The sequence below is a fragment of the Eubalaena glacialis genome, chromosome 14 (assembly GCF_028564815.1).
Source record: "Eubalaena glacialis isolate mEubGla1 chromosome 14, mEubGla1.1.hap2.+ XY, whole genome shotgun sequence".
NCBI lineage: Eukaryota > Metazoa > Chordata > Mammalia > Artiodactyla > Balaenidae > Eubalaena > Eubalaena glacialis.
In genome coordinates, this window is record NC_083729.1 from 9,444,228 (window position 1) to 9,467,849 (window position 23,622).

Below are 23,622 nucleotides of genomic sequence, written 5' to 3' on the forward strand. Positions count from 1 at the left end.
GATAACTGATATCTGCTGTTTAGGTTGATAAAATATAGTAGCAAGGCAAGGCAAACACTTTTGAGCAATGAGTAGAACAACAGTAAACATCTAACACAAATGACTCTAGTTTCTGGGATAGTAACAAAACTCTGGGCAGAGGCTTTAGTTCCATGATGTGGGAAAACACATTCATGGGATCCGTGGTCTGGGAAGGCTTCCCCAAGGAAGGCTCAGTTGATCCGTGCCTTGAAACATGGAGATTTCCACTTATAGTGAAGAGATGCTACAGTGATATCCAAAGAGAGGGTCCCCAGGCACCTAGGACCATCTGGTACCCACACAGACATCTAGAGGGAGCTTACCAGAGATGCTGGCTGCAGGAGTCTCTGGAAATTGCTGGGATAGACCAAGGACTCTTTTTTTTTTTTTTTTAATTTATTTATTTATTTATTTATTTATTTTTGGCTGTGTTGGGTCTTCGTTTCTGTGCGAGGGCTTTCTCTAGTTGTGGCAAGCAGGGGCCACTCTTCATCGCGGTGCGCGGGCCTCTCACTATCGCGGCCTCTCCTGTTGCGGAGCACAGGCTCCAGACGCGCAGGCTCAGTAGTTGTGGCTCACGGGCCTAGTTGCTCCGCGGCATGTGGGATCTTCCCAGACCAGGGCTCGAACCCCTGTTCCCTGCATTGGCAGGCAGATTCTCAACCACTGAGCCACCAGGGAAGCCCAAGGACTCTTAATTTTTGGTATACGAGCCCTCCAAGTGGTCTGTGGATAGAATTTCAAAGTTTGTAATCATGGACAAAAATCATATCTTTTATTCCTTTCCAAGAGTTAGCATAAGGACTACTCAGCTCAGGGTGGCAGATTTTATATTAAGTTTTGGCTAAGGAAGTATAGGTCACATTTTATGTTTCTTCTGAGGATTACTAAAGAAGTGAACATTGTAGAGAACATTTTCTTTTTCTTAATTCCTAAGGATATAAGAACTATAGAGAGATTGGTTCAAGATGGCGGAGTAGAAGGACATGCGCTCACTCCCTCTTGCAAGAGCACCAGAATCACAACTAACTGCTGAACAATCATCAACAGGAAGACACGGAACTCACCAAAAAGATACCCCACCTCCAAAGACAAAGGAGAAGCTACAATGAGATGGTAGGAGGGGTGCAATCACAATAAAATCAAATCCCATAACTGCTGGGTGGGTGACACACAAACTGAAGAACACTTATACCACAGAAGTCCATCCACTGGAGTGAAGGTTCTGAGCCCCACATCAGGCTTCCCAACCTGGAGGTCTGGCAATGGGAGGAGGAATTCCTAGAGAATCAGACTTTGAAGGCTAGCGGGATTTGATTGTAGGATTCTGACAGGACTGGGGGAAACAGAGACCCCACTCTTGGAAGGCACACACAAAGTAGTGTGCGCAATGGGACCCAGGGGAAGGAGTAGTGACACCATAGGAGACTGAACCAGACCTACCTGCTGGTGTTGAGGGTCTCCTGCAGAGGCGGGGGTTGGCTGTGGCTCACAGTGAGGACAAGAACACTGGCAGCAGAAGTTCTGGGAAGTACTCCTTGGTGTGAGCCCTCCCAGAGTCCGCCATTAGCCCCACCAAAGAGCTGGGTAGGCTCCAGTGTTGGGTCGCCTCAGGCCAAACAACCAACAGAGAGGGAACCCAGCCCCACCCATCAGCAGACAAGTATATTAAAGTTTTACTGAGCTCTGCTCACCAGAGCAACACCCAGCTCTATCCACAACCAGTCCCTCCCATCAGGAAACTTGCACAAGCCTCTTAGATAGCATCATCCACCAGAGGGCAGACAGCAGAAGCAAGAAGAACTACAATCCTGCAGACTGTGGAACAAAAAACACATTCATAGAAAGATAGACAAGATGAAAAGCCAGAGGGCTATGTACCAGATGAAGGAACACGATAAAACCCCAGAAAAACAATTTAATGAAGTGGAGATAGGAAATCTTCCAGAAAAAGAATTCAGAATAATGATAGTGAAGATGATCTAGGACCTCGGAAAAAGAATGGAGGCAAAGATCAAGAAGATGCAAGAAATGTTTAACAAAGACCTAGAAGAATTAAAGAACAAACACCTAGAAGAATTAAAGAACAAACAAACAGAGATGAACAATACAATAATTGAAATGAAAACTACACTAGAAGGAATCAATAGCAGAATAACTGAGGCAGAAGAATGGATAAGTGATCTAGAAGACAGTATGGTGGAATTCACTGCCGCAGACCAGAATAAAAAAAAAGAATGAAAAGAAATGAAGACAGCCTAAGAGACCTCTGGGACAACATTAAATGCAACAACATTCACGTTATAGGGGTCCCAGAAGGAGAAGAGAGAGAGAAAGGATCCAAGAAAATATTTGAAGAGATTATAGTCGAAAACTTCCGTAACATGGGAAAGGAAATAGCCACCCAAGTCCAGGAAGTGCAGAGAGTCCCAGGCAGGATAAACCCAAGGAGAAACATGCTGAGACACATAGTAATCAAATTGACAATAATTAAAGACAAAGAAAAATTATTGAAAGCAACAGGGGAAAAATGCCAAAGAACATACAAGGGAACTCCCATAAGGTTAACAGCTGATTTCTGAGCAGAAACTCTACAAGCCAGAAGGGAGTGGCATAATATATTTAAAGTGATGAAAGGGAAGAACCTACAACCAAGATTACTCTACCCAGCAAGGATCTCATTCAGATTCGACAGAGAAATCAAAAGCTTTACAGACAAGTAAAAGCTAAGAGAATTCAGCACCACCAAACCAGTTCTACAACAAATGCTAAAGGAACTTCTCTAAGTGGCAAACACAAGAGAAGAAAAGGACCTACAAAAACAAACCCAAAACAATTAAGAAAATGGTCATAGGAACATACATATCAATAATTATCTTAAATGTGAATGGATTAAACACTCCAACTAAAAGACACAGGCTCGCTGAATGGATACAAAAAGAAGATGCATATATATGCTGTCTACAAGACACCCACTTCAGACGTAGGGACACATACTGACTGAAAGTGAGGGGATGGAAAAAGATATTCCAAGCAAATGGAAATCAAAAGAAAGCTGGAGTAGCAATACTCATATCAGATAAAATAGGCTTTAAAATAAAGAATGTTACAAGAGACAAGGAAGGACATGACATAATGCTCAAGGGATCAATCCAAGAAGAAGATATAACAATTTTAAATATATATGCACCCAACATAGGAGCACCTCAATACATAAGGCAACTGCTAGCAGCTATAGAAGAGGAAATAGACAGTAACACAATAATAGTGGGGGACTTTAACACCTCACTTACAACAATGGACAGATCATCCAACAGAAAATTAATAAGGAAACACAAGCTTTAAATAACACAATAGACCAGATAGATTTAATTGATATTTATAGGACATTACATCCAAAAACAGCAGATTACACTTTCTTTTGAAGTGCACACGGAACATTCTCCAGGATAGATCACATCTTGGGTCAAAAATCAAGCCTCAGTAAATTTAAGAAAATTGAAATCACATCAAGCATCTTTTCCGACCACAATGCTATGAGATTAGAAATCAATTACAGGGAAAGAAACATAAAAAACACAAAAACATCTAGGCTAAACAGTACGTTACTAAATAACCAAGAGATCACTGAAGAAATCAAAGAGGAAATCAAAAAATACCTAGAGACAAATGACAACGAAAACACGATGATCCAAAATCTATGGAATGCAGCAAAAGAGGTTCTAAGAGGGAAGTTTATAGCAATACAATCTTACCTCAAGAAACAAGAAAAATCTCAGATAAACAATCTAACCTGACACGTAAAGGAACTAGAGAAAGAAGAACAAACAAAACCCAAAGTTAGTAGAAGGAAAGAAATCATAAAGATCAGAGCAGAAATAAATGAAATAGAAACAAAGAAAACAATAGCAAAGATCAATAAAACTAAAAGCTGGTTCTTTGAGAAGATAAACAAAATTGATAAACCATTAGCCAGACTCATCAAGAAAAAGAGGGAGAGGATTCAAATCAATAAAATTAGAAATGAAAAAGGAGAAGTTACAACAGACACCGCAGAAATACAAAGCATCCTTATAGACTACTACAAGCAACTCTATGCAAATAAAATGGACAACCTGGAAGAAATGGACAAATTCTTAGAAAGATATAACCTTCCAAGACTGAACCAGGAAGAAATAGAAAATATGAACAGACCAATCACAAGTAATGAAATTGAAACTGTGGTTAAAAATCTTCCAACAAACAAAAGTCTAGGACCAAAAAAGCTTCACAGGCGAATTCTATCAAACATTTAGAGAAGGGCTAACACCCATCTTTTTCAAACTCTTCCAGAAAACTACAGAGGAAGGGACACTCCCAAACTCATTCTACAAGGCCACCATCATCCTGACACCAAAACCAGACAAAGATACTACACACACAAAAAAATTACAGACCAATATCACTCATGAATATAGATGCAAAAATCCTCAACAAAATACTAGCAAACAGAATTCAACAACACATTAAAAGGATCATACACCATGATCAAGTGGGATTTATCCCAGGAATGCAAGGATTCTTCAATATACGGAAATCAATCAATGTGATACACCATATTAACAAACTGAGGAATAAAAACCATATGATCATCTCAATAGATGCAGAAAGAGCTTTTGACAAAATTCAACACCCATTTATGATAAAAACTCTCCAGAAAGTGGGCATAGTGGGAACCTACCTCAACATAATAAAGGCCATATATGACAAACCCACAGCAAACATCATTCTCAATGGTGAAAAACTGAAAGCATTTCCTCTATGATCAGGAACAAGACAAGGACGTCCACTTTCGCCACTCTTATTCAACATACTTTTGGAAGTCCTAGCCACGGCAATCAGAGAAGAAAAAGAAATAAAAGGAATACAAATTGGAAAAGAAGAAGTAAAATTGTCACTGTTTGCAGATGCCATGATACTATACATAGAGAATCCTAAAGATGCCACCAGAAAACTACTAGAGCTAATCAATGAATCTGGTAAAGTTGCAGGATACAAAATTTATGCACAGAAATCTCCTGCATTCCTATACAATAATGATGAAAAATGTTAAAGAGAAATTAAAGAAACACTCCCATTTATCATTGCAACAAAAAGAATAAAATACCTAGGAATAAACCTAACTAGGGAGACAAAAGACCTGTATGCAGAAAACTATAAGACACTGATGAAAGAAATTAAAGATGATACAAACAGATGGAGAGATATACCATGTTCTTAGATTGGAAGAATCAATATTGTGAAACTGACTATACTACCCAAAACAATCTACAGATTCAATACTATCCCTATCAAATTACCAATGGTATTTTTTACAGAACTAGAACAAAGAAATCTTAAAATTTGTATGGAAACACAAAAGACCCCAAATAGCAAAGCAGTCTTGAGGGAAAAAAACGGAGCTGGAGGAATCAGACTCCCTGACTTCAGACCATACTACAAAGCTACAGTAATCAAGACAATACGGTACTAGCACAAAAACAGAAATATAGATCAATGGAACAGGATAGAAAGCCCAGAGATAAACCCATGCACCTATGGTCAACTAATCTATGACAAAGGAGGAAAGGATATACAATGGAGAAAAGACAGTCTCTTCAATAAGTGGTGCTGGGAAAACTGGACAGCTACATGTAAAATAATGAAATTAGAACACTCCCTAACACCATACACAAAAAATAAACTCAAAATGGATTAAAGACCTAAATGTAAGACTGGACACTATAAAACTCTAAGAGGAAATCATAGGAAGAACACTCCTGACATGTATCACAGCAAGATCTTTTTTGATCCACCTCCTAGAGTAATGAAAATAAAAACAAAAATAAACAAATGGGACCTAATGAAACTTAAAAACTTTTGCAAAGCAAAAGCAACTACAAACAAGAGGAAAAGACAACACTCAGAATGGGGGAAAGTATTTGCAAATGAATCAACGGACAAAGGATTAATCTCCAAAATATATAAACAGCTCATGCAGCTCAATATTAAGAAAACATACAACCCAATCAAAAAATGGGGAGAAGACCTAAATAGACATTTCTGCAAAGGAGACATATAGATGGCCACGAAGCACATGAAAAGCTACTCAACATTACTAATTATTAGAGAAATGCAAATCAAAACTACTATGAGGTATCACCTCACACCAGTTAGAATGGGCATCATCAGAAAATCTACAAACAACAAATGCTGGAGAGGGTGTGGAGAAAAGGGAACCCTCCTGCACTGTTGGTGGGAATGCAAAATGATACAACCACTATGGAGAACAGTATGGAGGTTCCTTAAAAAACTAAAAATAGAATTACCATATGACCCAGCAATCCCACTGCTGGGCATATACCCAGAGAAAACCATAATTCAAAAAGATACATCCACCCCAATGTTCATTGCAGCACTATTTACAATAGCCAGGTCATGGAAGCAACCTAAATGCCCATCAACAGACGAATGGATAAAGAAGATGTGGTACATATATGCAATTGAATATTACTCAGCCATAAAAAGGAACGAAATTGGGTCATTTGCAGAGATGTGGATGGATCTAGACACTGTCATACAGAGTGAAGTAAGTTGGAAAAGAAAAACAAATATCGTATATTAACGCATATGTGTGGAACCTAGAAAAATGGTACAGATGAACTGGTTTTCAGGGCAGAAATAGAGACACAGATGCAGAGAACAAGCATATGGACACCAAGGGGGGAAAGTGGCGGGTGGGGTTGGTGGTGGGATGAATTGGGAGATTGGGATTGACATATGTACACTAATATGTATAAAATGGATAACATAAGAACCTGCTGTAAAAAAAAATGAATAAAATTCTAAAACTCAAAAAAAATTCATATCTTTACTACTTTTCAACTGAAATTTAGCATGTTCTTTAATTATGAGTGTGGGCAACATACTACAATCCTATTTGCAATACCTATAAAATCAGTAGATATCGCAGCTATTTTCATATCCCATTAAAGTCGTAGATTCCGCAAAATGTTTGCACCCATCACTACTTCGGAATTATGATAGTTACTAGATTTCTGTTCGATTTTTAAAATGTAATGTGTTAAGCACAAATATTATTGTATCATGCCTTTATTTTAATATGAATAACTATATCCCTATATAACTGAGTCTCTTTTAAATCCTTGTTTTTTTTACACATTTAAATATTCTGAAAATGGGTTCATAGGCTTCGCCGTACTGCCAAGAGTTCATGGCACAGGAATAGTTAAAAACCCCTGGGTAGGACAAAGGAGCGATATTATCCAGCATGACTGAAGGCCAGCTGAAACATAAGCCAGTCTTGTGCTCATACTGGGACATTGGAGCCGTGATGTCAGACAATAAATATAAGAAGGAAGACAGAAAAGTTATGGAAGGGAAAGCATGGCAGCCGAAGCCAGACATTAGAATTTGGAAAGGGTGGGAAAGATGCTTGGAGCCATCGGTTTAGAATAGTGCCAGGGCAGGATGAGAATGTTAGCAGTGACCATGGACTTAGCCTGAGAAGCTGAAAGGACTTCATTATATTTGTTATGGCAGCAATAATAACATTATTGTTATGAGCGTCTATGTGCCAGGCACTGGGCTGAGTTATCGACATGCACAAACTTGTTTAATAACACCATCGTTTCATGTTTAAGAAACTGAGCCTGAGAGGTTAATTAACTTGTCCACAGTCAGGCAAGTAGAATGCTAGGATTGAAACCCAGGGAATTTAAATTTAAATTTAAATAAGCCCAGGAGTTCATTACAATAGCACAAAGTTTCCTCATCAAGCACAGTCCCACTTTTGGAGCACAGGGGTGCCAGTGGGGTCTCCGGGGAGGTGGCGTGTATTATGCATTTTGAGTCTTTCCTTGTCGGGGCCACTGTGTACTCACTGTGTTCATTGACTACATTCCTGAGTCGCTGTAAGGGGCAGGGTGGGGGGTTGGTTGGAGCATCCTGGGTGAATCTGGAGAGTTCTTACTGGAGTTGACTAGCAAGAAGCCTCGATTACCTTTGTGGAGGCAGGATGAGGACGACGGAAGTCAGAGGCAACCATCCTGTAACTATTTTTAAATATGAAAATGAAAATAGCAACAACAAAATAAGTGGGACTAGAGCACATTTTCCAAATTCAGCACAATTAACTCATCTTTTTTCCATGTGAAGTTTGAGAGAGTGTGAGCTCGTGGGGAGAAATATGGCCCCCGGTTCCCACCAGCCCTCCTTCTAAGCAAAGCAGAATTAAATGGATTTCCCAGGACCCTGCTTATACAGGGAGCCGGGAACTCAGGCTAAGATGCACAAATTCCCAGAGAATGAAGAAATACTGGTAAAGCCTCAACTTCTCACTCAAACTTCACAGACACTTGAATTCTTTCTATGACATGCTTTGCCAAGTGATTGATCAACATTATTTGAATTCTTTCAGTGTCACGAAAGTTGTTACCTCCAAAGGTGACCCAGCATATGCTAGACTTTATCTGTATGATGTTTTTCATTGTGTGAATTCATATTTCTCTCATGCAGCTCCTATTTTAGCACTTGTGATGTCTGAGAAAATAATTTTAAATACTTGAAAATAATTTTAACTGTGATGGCAGAACATACTTGTGGTAGTTGAGCCAATTAACTGAACAATCAAATAAGCTCTTACAAATCTCCGCTCTCCCTGCCAACACACACACACACACACACATGCACACATTTCTTAATTATTAATGTTTTAGTTAATTCAGGTCTTACTGGATCACACATGTAAGTCTAAGTAACATTAGTTCAATTTTTTGTGTAATTTAGTCACATAAAAATTCCTTTCTCTATTTTGATTTCTTCACCTGGGCTTAATTTTGAGACAAAATATTATTATCTCCTCTCACAGCACAGGATGTGGCATAAACTATTTTTTTCAGGACATGTGCTATGTGCCTTTGTTTAATCTTCATAACGACTATATGGGTAGATGTTATTATCCCAATGTTACAGATAAGAAAACTGGGACTCAAAAAGAAACTTAAAATGGACTATAGAACTAAATGTAAGACCTGAAACCATACAACTCCTAGAAGAAAACATAGGCAGTATGCTTTTTGACATAGGTCTTAGCAATATATATATATATATATATATATATATATATTGGATCTGTCTCCTTAGGCAAGGGAAACAGCAAAAATAAACAAATGGGACCTAATCAAACTTAAAAGCTTTTGCACAGTGAAAAAAACCATCAACAAAATGAAAGGCAACCTACTGAATGGGAGAAGATATTTGTAAATGATATATCTGATAAAGGGTTAATATCCAAAATATATAAAGAACTCATACAACTCAGTATTAAAAAAGACCAACCCAACTAAAAAATGTGCAGAGGACCGGAATAAGCATTTTTTTAAAGAAGACATACTGATGGCCCACAGGCACATGAAAAGATGCTCAACATCTAACCCTCGGGGAAATGCAAATCAAAACCACAGTGAGATATCATCTCACACCTGTCAGAATGACTACCATGAAAAGGACAAGAAATAACAAGGATGTAGAGGAAAGGGAATGTTAGTACACTGTTTGTAGGATTGTAAATTGGTGTAGCCACTATGGAAAACAGTATAGAGGTTCCTCAAAAAATTAAAAATTAAGCTACCATATGATGTAGCAGTTTCACTCCTGTGTATATATCCAAAGAAAATAAAAACAGTAACTCAAAAAGATACATGCGCACCAATAGCAACATTATTTATGATTACCAAGATATGAAAGCTGCCTTAAGTGTCCGTCAACAGATGAATGGATAAAGAAGATGCAGTGTATATATACAATGGAATATAACTCATCCATAAAAAAATGAAATTTTGCCATTTGCAACAACGTGGATAAAACCTGGAGGGTATTATGCTTAGTGAAATATCAGACAGAGAAAGACAAATACAGTATGTTTTCACTTATGTGAGGAATCTAAAAAATGAAACAAATGAATGAATATTACAAAACAGAAACAGACTAGATACAGAGAACAAACTAGTGGTTACCAGTGGGGAAAGGAAAGGGGGGAGCAGCAAGATAGGTGAAGGGGATTAAGGGGTACCAACTACTAGGTATAAAATAAATCGGATAGAAAGATGCAATGTACAGCACAGGGAATATAGCCAATGTTTTATAATAACTTTATATGGAGTATAATCTGTAAAAATATTGAATTACTATGTTGTACACCTGAAACTAATATAATATTGTAAGTCAACTATACTTCAATAGAAAATAAATTAAAATAAATAAATATAAACAGAGGAAAAACAAAACAAAACAAAACAAAAAAACGAAGAGTCCTGCTTGAGCGCATACACCCAAGTAAATGTGAAAGCCAGGCTTCAAATGCAAGTTAATATTTCTCAAAGCTTATAATCTTTACAATACTATACACTCTCTCTTACATAATTTACCACAATACTTTGTAATGTTTATTTCCTTCCCCTACAAGACGCTGGTGTCCATATGTACACAGAATATAACATTCATCTTTGAGTTCTTTATGTCTAGTAGAATGCCTTGTGCAGAGTGAACACTTAGTAAATAAATAAATGAAAGATTAAATGAATAAAAGTAAGCACAACCACTTTATTTAAACTTCTGCTGGATGCTCTATGTATTAAAGAAAAAACTTGGAAATCCATTACTTTCCTAGGTGTGTTCATGCCAACAAGATACGTAGGGCTAAATATAGGGATAGCTGGAGAGTTTTACCCTAGACAATGATGGGGTGGTTAGAGTCTGTTGTTCTCTGTCTTGAGGCAAACCAGGTGATTCATCACATGGGGTGGGAGAGGATTCTTGGAAAAGGGATCTGAGAGGATGCTAGGGTGAAAGAGAGGATGTAGAAGTTGAACCACGGTTCACACAAGAACTGGGAATGACTCCAAAGGACAAGGAATTCCAAAAGAAAAGAATTTATTTCTATCTCCTTAGAATTCCATTCCATTGTATGAGCAATGCTGAGAGAAAGGGCAGAAGAAAGAAAAGGAAACAAAGATTGTGTTTTCCTAAGTTGTCCTTTATTAGGCAGCTGGAACACAATGGAATGAGAACTAGATGTGGAGTGAGAAAGACAGGGGTTCAAACCCTGTACTCTGACATTTATTGGCTGCGGGCAAACCACTTAACATATTTAAACCTTCATTTCTCATCTGCAAAATATGGTTGATAATATCCAACTTAAAATTTGTAACAAATTAAATGAGATAATCGTCGTGAAAACGTCTAGCATGGTGTCAGCCACATATTCAATATTCCAAACATGTTTACAGAGATCACTAACAAAAGCCCTAGTCTTCCTAAATATTTTCCAGAAAGACCATCATGCTAGGAACTGTTGGACAGACTAGTTCATGATAGCAAGAAAGACTTGACCTTTTGTATCCTCACTGATCAGACAGATGAATAGCCTTGGTGAGAGACTAATTTGAAACAGATGTAGACTAGAAACACATTTTCTGAGCAAACTCTCCTTTTGAGGGAGTGTGGAGGGGATTCTCTAAAATCCCTTTCTACCTGCATTCAACACAGATCTCCTGGGTGGTGGTTATGGGCTAGACACTGTTCTAGACTCAAACATGCAGAGATAAAACAGACAGTGACCCATGTCTCTAGGGAATTATGGTCTGGTGAGTCATGAAAATGTTTAGTGGGTGCTTTTACATGTCTGGGAGGGGTCCTGTACTGACTCGAGTAGGTGATCAGATTCAACTGCCAGTTATCCAACTCCTCCACTCTTGGTACTTTCACATAGAGAATCTCCTTTAATTCTCACTGAAACCCCACATCTTCTAATGTCTAGCTATGTATTTAGATGACAAAATGGAAACTCAGGGATTGGATAATGGTTTCAAGTTATTCAATTAAAGAGAAATAAGACACTTTAAAAATTAAAAATACTTGTTATATGTAAGGCAATAGTGAAAAATACCCATACACAATCTAGGAAAATATATTTCAGTTATTCAGTGTATTTGGGGAACTAAGTAAATGTTTCCTAACTGTTCTCTTTGGAAATCTTAAAATGAAAAGAAGAAAGAAAAAGGGAAAGAAAGGAGAGAGGGAGAGAAGAAGGAAAGAAGGAATAAAGGAAGGAAGGGGGGTGGCAAAGAAAGGAAGAAAGAGAGAGAGAAAAAAAAGAAACAGAGAAAGAGAACAGAGAATTAAATTTTATGCAAATTAAGCCTAAACTAGGGAATAAATGTGAACAGCAACAATAATAGTTCAATAACTATAATTTTATATTAAGTAGTTTTTCTTCTGAAAATATCTATTCTGACATGATACCATGTTTAAATTGATTCCATATTCACTACCTCTCTTCATAAACCATAAATTCCTCACTTATGACATCTTTATTTTGATTCTGATTTCAAGCATATTTTTCAAGATCACAGATGTTCTGGTTTTAAGATCTTTTATCAGGAGAATCATTTCATTGTTTTTCTCTTTATGCACAATGACTTTGCTGGTTATAGAAAAATTTTGGGTCATACAACCTCCCTTTCAAATCTCTGTAGATTTTTAAAAAAATTTTCCATTGGTTTCTAATATTGCTGAGGCAATGTCTGAATTGGAAGAATTTAGTTTGCTTTTTTAGTAAGCCTAGAAACTGATTTCTGGTATGCTTTTTTACACTTAAATTTTGCTAACTTCATCAAATATGCCTTGATCTGTTTTCTTTTTTCCCTGCAATACCTTGTATATTAGTTTTTACTGTGATGATACAGTAAAATCCAGCAATATCTTACAAAAATAAAAACATTTATTTCTCACTCTCTGATCAGCTCATAGGTTTGTGGCTTCTCTATGTATTCTGTACATAGAGCTGTACTCTGATGGCTTAGGCTCACCTCCTGGCCCTGGGCTGGGACATGTGTTCCAGGTGTCTTCATTCTGGAGTCCAGGCTAAAGGAGTCTAGGTACCAGGAGCATGTCTTTCCTATGAAGGAGGTCAGAAGCATCAGACCAGTGATGCTTCTTTAGACCTTGGCTTGGAATAGCAACCATATTCCATTGGCCAAAGCAAGTCCTATGGTCAACCTCAAAGTTGATGAGATGGAGAAGTATTCTCAGCCTAGGGGATGGGAGTGGGTGGGGGTGGGATTCAGGTCCTCCTTTATTGCAGGAAACATTTTTTTTAATACGTTTAGAATATTTGTTTTCAGTTTGTTCCATGATCTCTTTCAGATCTTGGGTAACAAGATGTTGGATCTCCAGTGGCTTGTCTTCATATCTGCCTTTTATCCTTGATTATGTTTTATTTATCTATACTTTCTTTATCTGCCATTTTCAAGACTGAAGCAAGTACAAAATAAGTGATTAGACAAAATTAAAATTATAAATATTGGCAAATAGGAGACAAAGGAATCATTATTTTCAGACAGAAGATTGTCAATTTAGAAATCTAAAAATTCAACTGAGACTGTTTTATAAAGCTTTTGTAATTATAAGTTGGCTGGTTTCAAAATATTTACAAATTAATAACTTTCATGTACAGTAATAATAATCACACAGTAAATATGATGAAAAAATTACCAAGTCACAACATTAAAAATATGATATAAGGAGATATTAGCTTAAGTACAAGTGTTTACAGCCTATATGAACAAAATTATAAAACTCCTCAGACAGATGTAAATAAGATCTGAATACATTATACTGGAATAGAAAATCTCAACATTGTAAAGCCACTAGTTATCTCTAAACTAATCTATGTATTCAACTTCATGGAAATAAGAATTTGAATGAAATAGGGAAATATTTTTCCACTTCCCCTGGAAGAATGGGTTTATTAAAATGCTTAACACATTTTTGGAAAAGTAAGAATAATGAGGGAAGACTTGCCTCACCAAATATTTAAACTTAATACAATACAATACCATTATAATTAACAGACCTTCATGTTGGCACAGGAGCTCATGAACAACTCAATGAAATAGAATAGGAAATCCAGAAATTTATGCATGTGTATGATGGAGTTGAGTGTGCCATAAAGGCAATACTATAAATAACTAAACTATAAATATTTGGGGGACAACTAATTAGCCTTGGGGAGGGGGTGGAGGAGTGATAGACCTTTGTCCTTGACTCACTTTAAATAAACATAATAAATTCAACATTTAGTTAAGTTCTTTAAAAAAAAATCATACTATAAATGTGCTAGAAGAAAATATTGGTGAATATTTTTATATATAGGGTTGGGAAGACATTTCTAATTCCTCTTCAAACCCAGAAAGTATAAAAACAAGTGTGATAGATTGGAGTATATTAAAATTTCAAACCTCTGAATAACAAAAACACCATAATTGAGGTTGAAATAAAAGAAGTTTGAAAAATTAGTTGCAACATATATGACATTGTGTGTAAAAGCTTTTATAAATGATGAGAAAAAAGGAAATTAGCATTGCAATTAAAATGGATGAAAGATTTGAATAGACAATTTATAAAATAAGAAAAGACAAATGTCCACTAAACATATTAATGACAACAAAGCTTATTAATATTTCAGAAAATCAATAAAAAGTTATAGCTTTTAAAAAATGTATATCATTTACCAATACTTCAATTGTTAATAATACAATAGAAACTCTCTTTACTTCCACTTAACTGATTTGCAGGATTGATTATTCCTCTTGGCACACTCTACTAGGATAATACTCTTCTCTTCACCAGTCAAATTAATGCTTACCAATTTAGTTGTGTTTGTTCCCAGACTTGTTTATACCAATTTATTGGTATACTTGCTACATCAATTATTTAATTTAATTCAGCCTCTTTTAAATTAGCGAATGTAAAATAGAGATTTTGTTGCTGTGAGTTTGAATGTTTTGGAAAGTCTCTGAAAGTGTGAATGAAGTAAAATGTTGAATTAGACATGCAACAGACAATGATAAAAGTTTAGATCAGAATAAAAAAACTTATAAATCCTGGAATACTCTGCATAAAGGTTACTTCACAAGTACTTTGAAGTTTCTGTACTCTGTATGTTTGATAATGATAGAGAAGGAATCATGATTAACTTTTAGGCAGAAAGAAAATAGGGATTGTCAACTAGTAATTGGGCAAAAATTAAAAAAGGTCTTTGAGCTACAATCAAAGATTAGGCCAGTGTAAATTTAACAGCAAGTGTGTGAAAGCTTAAATGTTGGAAAAACACCATAGTATCTATATATTTCATACTAAGAACATATTTTAGTCCAATTAACCTATTTAGACATTTATAAAGAGTCATTTTTAATAGTGAAATCTCGATTGGAGAAAATAAAATCTATGATTAGATTAAGCAGGTCTAAATTACAAATTATCATCTACCAAAAAAAATGGCATACAAAGTAGAACAGGAAATATCAAGAAGCCAAAATTCCAAAGAAAAATATCACATTCTTTGCAGCAATGCAACTGAAACTCACGAATTGCCATTTCTTGTTTTTAGCAAATCAAAGGATCCTACCTTTTGAAAAACATAGATCATTTATCATTACCAGTTTACTACTGCTCACAAAAATCAGCATGGGAGGGTTCTAAACTACTTAACGAAAGCTTTTAATTTTTTCCCATGGATTTATACATTAAACTTAACTGAAAAATATCCTATCTCAATTGTGATGAACCTAACAAAGAAGAAGTGATGGCCTTGTTTTCTCCAGTCTCTGCAGTTCTAGAATGTTTAGTGAAATGTTCCTGGAAAAAGATTTTAGTTATATTTTGGGGAAAAAATAGGACACATGAATATATTTGTTAAAGAATCATTTAAAGTTAGCAACTTCGTCGATAATCTTTATAATGTAGCATTAGCATGGAATAAATTTCCCAGTACATTTATTACCATAACTACAAAAAACTGGTCTGAAACTCTGTGCAGAAAACCCTGAACTATGAGACAAAACGAAAAAACATAATTTGTTAACTGACCTCATACCAAACAAATTGTTTATAGTCTGTCTCCACCTTAAGAATATAAGTTCCAAAAGACAGAACTTTTTATGTTTCACTCACTCCGTTGCCCAGATTAGTATTTGGTCCATTGTAGGTAGACAATAAGTATTTGTAGAATAAATGAGTAAACAGATTTGAGATTCCTGATTTCTGAGCTCCTTTCCACAATATTATTCTATGGGATTATTATTGTTTACTAGGAAGAGCATAGACTTTAGAATTGGAATAGAAACTCCTACTTTGCAACTTTCTTGCTGTGTGTTCTTGGTTAGATTATTTTTACCTACAGTTCTCAGCTGTCTCATATATAAAATACAAATTAGACCTTTTAGACTTGATCAAATTAACCGAGATAATATATGTAATTTATCTGGTATATAGAAAGTTCTCAATAGATGGTATCAATGTGAATGATGCTGATGATGTTGACAAGGATGAGGAGGATGATGGTGGAACTGGTGTAGGTGCTGTAGGATCTAAACGTTCACTGAGTGCCTTTGGTGAACAGAGTATTTTCTAGTTTCCATGCTCAACAAAGGCAACACTCCCAGAGAGGAAATTGCTCAGCCCAGAAACGGTTCTTCAGTGGGTCACATTGCAGAGACACTGTTTTGGCTAGCCTAACAAAGAGGCCATTATTCTCATCCCCAGACAATGCCAGAAGGTGCTGGGTGGTCTAGAATCAGGAGACAGATAATGTAATGACCCCATTCATCAAAAAGTCCAGCGTGCACACCAGCTGCCCGCCAGCTGGAAAATGAAGCTCTTCTTCGTTCTGAGGATAATTTACTTCTGCTGGGGAGACTCTGTGATACCCTTCACCTTAAGGGACCAACAGAATTCCAACAGTATCACGTAACATGGTACTAACCCAGTCATAGACTCAAAAGGAGAGCAAAATAAAACAAACAAACGAAAGAACTAAGTCAGTTACCTTTCACGTTAGGAAGAAAGGTGCACTAATAAACAACGATTTTTCTTCTGTATTTTTTCCTCTATATTTACCTTACGGACATTTCAGATTCTGTACTTGATCATACTTTTCTTTTGTCTTTGGCCATTAGGAAGTCTGATGTCAAATTTTGATCACCATGTAATCATAGTGCAAGAAACTATGGTATGCATTTCTGTATGCAGTACTTCTACAACCTTAACTATTTTCTCCTCCAAACTTTAATACAGCCCAGGGTCCATAATTATTAACTTCATGTTTTTACTTTGGATATATTTTTGAGATTTTCCTCTATTCTCTACCGTGTGACTCATGAGTAGATGTCACAAAACATAATGAGATCACGATTTAAACACCTGATATGTGGTAAAGCCTATATGTGCTTCTCTCAAGCTTAAAAAAATGACATAGTTCTTACTACAGTCAGCCCTCCATATCCATGGGTTCTGCAACTGCAGATTCAACAAACCAAGGGTCAAAAATACTTTTAAAAAAATTCCAGAAAGTTCCAAAAAAGCAAAACTTGAACTTGCTGTGCACTATTTTCATAACATTTACATAGTATTAGGTATCATAAGTAATCTAGAGATGATTTAAAGTATACAGGAGGATGTGTGTAGGTTATATGCAAATACCACTTTATTTTATATAAGGGACATGAGCATTCATGGATTTTGTTATCCACGGGGGTTCTGGAACCTATCCTCTGTGGATACCGAGGGACAACTGTATATCTTTTCTATAAGTTAAAAAAAACTGGTGTTCTAGATCAGCTCAGTGCGTTGTGACCACCTAGAGGGGTAGGATAGGGACGGTGAGAGAGAGACGCAAGAGGGAGGAGATATGGGGATATATGTATATGTATAGCTGATTCACTTTGTTATAAAGCAGAAACTAACACAACATTGTAAAGCAATTATACTCCAATAAAGATGTTAAAAAAAAAAAACAACTGGGGTTCTAAGCTACTTACCAAAGGCCACAAAGATGAGAATCAAATCTACTTGGTTTAAAAACTGGTACATAGGATCATACTCTATGTCATCTATCACCCAGCAATCTTCCTATGATGTTAACACTCACATTTATTGAATGTTTTCTAAGTTCCAATCAATGATGATCATTTTGTAGGAAAATTATCTCATTTAATCTTTCCAACAACCTTTTAAGTAGGTTCTATTCATTTACATATTCAGAATATGGTCCTGAGATTTAAAGCTATTAAGTAGTTTACTGAATTCCTATAGTTAGAAATTGAATCCAGGATTTGAATCAGGTTCTGTCTGAAATCAAAGTCCAAATTCTGAATGATGACATCAAAATTCCCCTATTTCTGCTTAAATGCCTTCCTCTTTTACCAGTGGGTAAAGCCCAGTATCCCTGTGCATAACCAGATCCCAGGTAAAATGCATCTGGAGCTCGTGAGTTTTATGAGCTAGCCAATGTTAGTTTGTTGATTTAAAAGGAAAACTTTAACTTCTTCTAAAAGAGCATGAGCTAACTCACGCACTAAAAAGCACAAAGCAGTTCAGGAATTGGGTGTTGCAGTCCCCAGGGTAAAATAAAAACTACAATAGAACATGAAGAAGCAGTGTCATGGAAATAATGAAGGCTTTTGGCATGGTTTTCTTGCGAGGAGGAAATTATTCCTGAGAGAGAAAGGAGGAGGTAGAAGGGTCAAAATTCCACTCTTGGAAAGCACCAGAGGATGGAAATGACCACAGGGGTGGGCAAGTTAAGTGCAAAAGTTCCTGGGTTGAAATTGTGGAAGAAAACTCTGGACATAACTTTCAGGTTACATTAACTGTGTTTACATCCAATTATTTTTCCCAGGGTAGTCTCCTTCTTGTTTATAATATTTTACTTTACTCATTAATCTAGAAAGAAAGAAAGACTCCCCACACCCCAACATGGAAATAACCATCTTAATTGGGAGAAATTCAATCTCCAGGAAAGGAATCATCTGTTTTAGTTCCATTTTCCATAAAAAATTGGTTTATCTGACTGCTATTTTTGCCATAGCACAGTCAGGTTTATATATAAACTCATAAAAAGTCATTAAAGTATTATTATTTCCAACCCCTTCCTGTGGGATGTGTTTTCTAACCACCAGCCCACAAGGATGATGCTGTCCTGGGTGCCATCTGGACTTCTTTGTCTGTCTGCCACAGCTATCTTGGAGGACTTGTCACCGCCTCGAGAGTGTGTCCGGGCTTTACATCATTTCCATTCTTCTGTTTGATCCATGATAATGCCAAAAAACCCTGGCGGTGACCACAGCAAACAAGTTACTTAATCCCATTGTTCCTCCTTTCAACAGCAAGCATTCCATAAAACAAAATCAATGATGCTTGCCACCTCCCTAAGTGAAAGAGTCACACTGAGACTAAAAGGGTTTCTCACCAAACTGGAAAGAGCTTTAAAGAAAACAGACTGTTATTTACTTGGAACACATTTTAAATTGAAGATTCTGAGATTGAGGTCATGGAATGAAGGAAAGAGGGTTTGCTTGCACAATGGTAGACTTGGCTGAACTACCCAGCGAGAGAAATGGGGCCATTTTGTGAGGTTAAAGTCCCAGTGTCAGGTAGACCAATGTGCCATATGTTTTAAGGTAATGATCAGGTTACAGACGGTGGGGTGGTGGGAGAATCAGGAAAGGGGTTAGAGAGAAAGAGAGAGACAGAGACAGAGAACAGCAGAACAGCCCAGAGGAACTCAGAAGAGCTCAGTTTCCTGAGCAGTTAGAAAAGGAAGCCTATTATTTGTTTTTCGTGCCAGCTAGAATGTTATCTGCCAACCAGTTTATTACAATAACATCTATGTATCCATTCAACAAACTGATTGTACCAGCACTTTTGAAGATTGGGCTGCCATCATTGTACTCACCTTATTACCTTTTCGCAAACTGATTAGTACGAAAACGTTAAGTTGCTAATATGTCTCACCTACGTACCTGCTACAGATCAGCCATGTATCAGTGGAGAAGCCAAGGGAGCCATAGAAACATTTAGCATCAGTAGTCAGAATAAACTATGAGATAGGTATGGAGAAAGCAGGGCAAGCATTTATGACCAGTATTGGCAAGGCAAGAAGTAGGTTCAAAAAGAACTGCCCTAACCCGCCACAGACTGCTCTGGCCCCCTAGATAGCTGTTCATGAACTTGATGACTACTCACATACCTTTCCCTTCATGGTGCATAAGAATCATCTGAGGATCCTGTTAAAATGTAGATTCTGATCCAGCAGGTCTGGGGTAAGGCCCGAGCATCTGCATTTCTACCAAGTGATGTCAGTGGTGCTGGCCCAGGGACCATACTTTGAAGCAATAAGGTGCCACAATACGGCAGAGTCTTGCTCACCTCTGTGTCAACTGCACTAAGTAAACATTTGTTTACTTAACTAAATTGTAACGGGGCAGTAATCTTTGTTCTGATGATTTGTCACTTCAGGCAGGAAGCTGCAAATATGTAAACAGATCTTGGAGAAGAGGTTGGGTATAGTCTGGACAGATAAATCAGGCACAATGGACAGTTCCAGTAGGACAGCCAGTACCAACAGCAATCATCCAGCTCTGGTTGAAGGAAAGTTCTGAGGTTATACCTGCATTTTCAGTGATCCTGTGAGCAGCTAGGTAGGCTTGTTACTGGCTCTTACGTTTCTGTGGGTTAGCTTTTACTATCCACTTGACATAGGAAGAAGGCATAAAACTCTGTTCTTTCAGAAAAAGTACTTTCTGGGAGTAGGACAGGGATGTATTCCAGTCCTGCCTGGTACATTTAAACTGAAAAGACTAGTCCTTCACCACGCTAGTAAGTGGGCAGTCAATAGAAACTGGACCTAGGAACTCCCTTGGAGTCTTTTCATCCCTGAGAGAATTTTACTCTAATCCTTGCCGTAGAAGCAAAGAGAAGGGTCATGGAACTCTGTTTAAGGGTCAGGAAGAGCTTTCTACAAGAGGCAATACCTATACTAAGCTCTGAAGGATAAGTAGGAATTAACTCAGAGGTGGAAGGTGAAGGGAGAATTCCCAGCTGACAGAACAGCATATACATGAGGGAATTTGGGATCTGAGAGTAACTCAGTGTGGCCACAGTGTAGATTATGGGATGGGGAGGAGGACAGGAGATGAGATTGAGAAGCAGACAGAAGACGGATTGTGAAGAAATGCAAGTTTTCCTAAGAAAGCATAAACACCCCCTTTGCAATGCCCTCATTTTCCAGGTAGGTTGAGTTGCCAAGGCGTTTTTCCTCTGGGAGATTGCCTGGGGCCCGTTCCCCACCATTTGCTCTCCTGGAGACCCCTGATGAGACCCCAGGCGAGACTCCCATGACATCTTCCCCACCTGGTGGCTTTCATAGCTTCCTTTCACAAGGAACATAGGAAATGGAGACAATTACAAACTGATATTTCTGTCCCAGGAAAATGTAATTTAGAGATTAGAGGTTTTAAGGCTACAGGATATCTCACACTTTATGAACTATAGCTGACATTAAATGCTGAGCAGAGGTTGAAGCTGGGTTTCTCATACATGTGAGAAACACACACACACATGTGTATATATATGTATTCCTTACCACACAATCCAAGAATTTTTATTTAATCTTGTTGATTTTATGTTGTTGTTGCTTTTTTCCCTTAACATACTCTGATCATAATTTGAAATAGTCACAATGTGACTGGTAACATGAAAATAGAGAATGTGACCTGAGTAGTTTCAATGCAGAAAATGATGTGGTTTATTTTATTTGTATTTATCCAACCAAAACAAGAGAAGCTCTTGTTATTTACATTAACCCTTTAGCATTGGCTGTGGAAGGTCTGTGAGGCCAGTGTAGCAAATGTTGCATGTGCATTTGAACAAACATTATGTATAACATGTGTTTTCATTCATGGGATCGGTGCATTATTTCATCATGATGTATTCTTTGTGGTATTATTTTAGAAATTGATTATCCACAGATCACCAGAAGATCTCTTGTCCTGTCACTTTGGGGATAATGAACACTTTCCATATGTGTAAATCTGTCAGGCCATGTCTTCCTTAAGTGACAGTTACTAATTTATACATCAAAGACATCATTCTTACCTTTTTTAATCAGTGACTGTTTTACTACAGAAATACAGGAAGGGTCATTAGCTTGAGCTATGAAACATCTCATCAAAGACCCTACGAGCAGAGGGGAATTTAATCTTTCTTGCTTTTTTAAAAGAGTTTTTAGAATCAAGAAATTCTGGGATATATTCAATTTTTGGAAACAATGGATAATACAGCCCAGCATCAAATTCACGTTGAAATTCCCATTGTAAATAAAGGTGTCAAAATTAATCTAGCAAGAAGTTATTTTGTGTTGTGATTCTTGGAACTTCTATAACTGAGGTCCCATCTAACATTTAACCAGAGCTCTTATTGGTCTATACAACAACATCTTCAGCAAGATATGGAAATAGACTTAGTTTTATTCCATGGATGGGTTCTCAAGAAACGTAAGTGATAGATGGGAAATATCCCCTTGAAAAGAGCGGAGGTGGGGACTTCCCTGGTGGTCCAGCGGTTAAGACTCTGCTCCAGATGCAGGGGGCGCAGGTTCGATCCCTGATCAGGGAACTAGATCCCGCACGCTGCAACTAAAGATCCCGCACCCGGCAACGAAGATCCCATGTTCGGCAAAATAAATAAGAGACCCGGCGCAGCCAAATAAATATTTAAAACAAACAGAGCAGGGTTGCTACCTGATAGATGCTCAATTCTGTGGGACAATGTTACAAGCCTTTCTCTCTCTGTTGCATGAATCTGTTAAATAACAATTATTAAATATATATTCTGTGACGGGCACTGTGAAAAGCTTTGAAGGATGTTATTCTTATCCATACCCTCCAGGACCTCTAGGTAATGAAAAAATGTCCAGAGAGACGTTATCAACCATCGAGAATATCTGAGATTTCAGCATCTTCTTCTGAGATACTTCAGGAAAGAATGCTCACTCCTGAAATAGGCAGGTTAGGGATGAGTAGAGGGCAGCTCAGTACCTCAGAGAATTTAGAAAGAAGGAATCAGATAAAGCACATAGCAAAGCAAGAAGTTGGAAATGTGAGTTTGGGGTTAAATCTAAAATGAATACAATTGTTGGTGTTCCAGGAAAATGGTTTCTGAATGGTTAGTTTATTCAGTATTACTCAGAGGAAATTAAAGATGCATAAAAATAGAACAAACAATCAAATAAAAGGTTGTTTTTCTCTAATAAGATAATGTGCTTTTAATTTTAAGATCGTTTTATTCAGGCATCTTTGTTTTATTAAGATTTTTATTAGCACCAAATTGAGTAATTTATAGTGTGCTAAGCACTAACTATTATATTCATTTAAAATTGGGGAAAAATCATGGTTTCTGAAAAATAGAAACTTTGTAGGTTTAAGAAAATCTGTTTCTTTGTCTTTAGTATTTTTTCTGGTTTAAAAACATCTTTTTTTTTGTTGGGAGGGTAGATAAAAATGTAATGGTGCTATTAGGTCCAATTTTTGCTCAGGAAGAAATCTGCTTTCATGACTTCATTAAGTTACATCTAAAAGAAAATGCTTAATCATTGTTGAGTCCCTCTACTGAATATGCAAAGTTGAGGAGATGCTTGGGATGCCGGTTGCAAGATATCTTTAT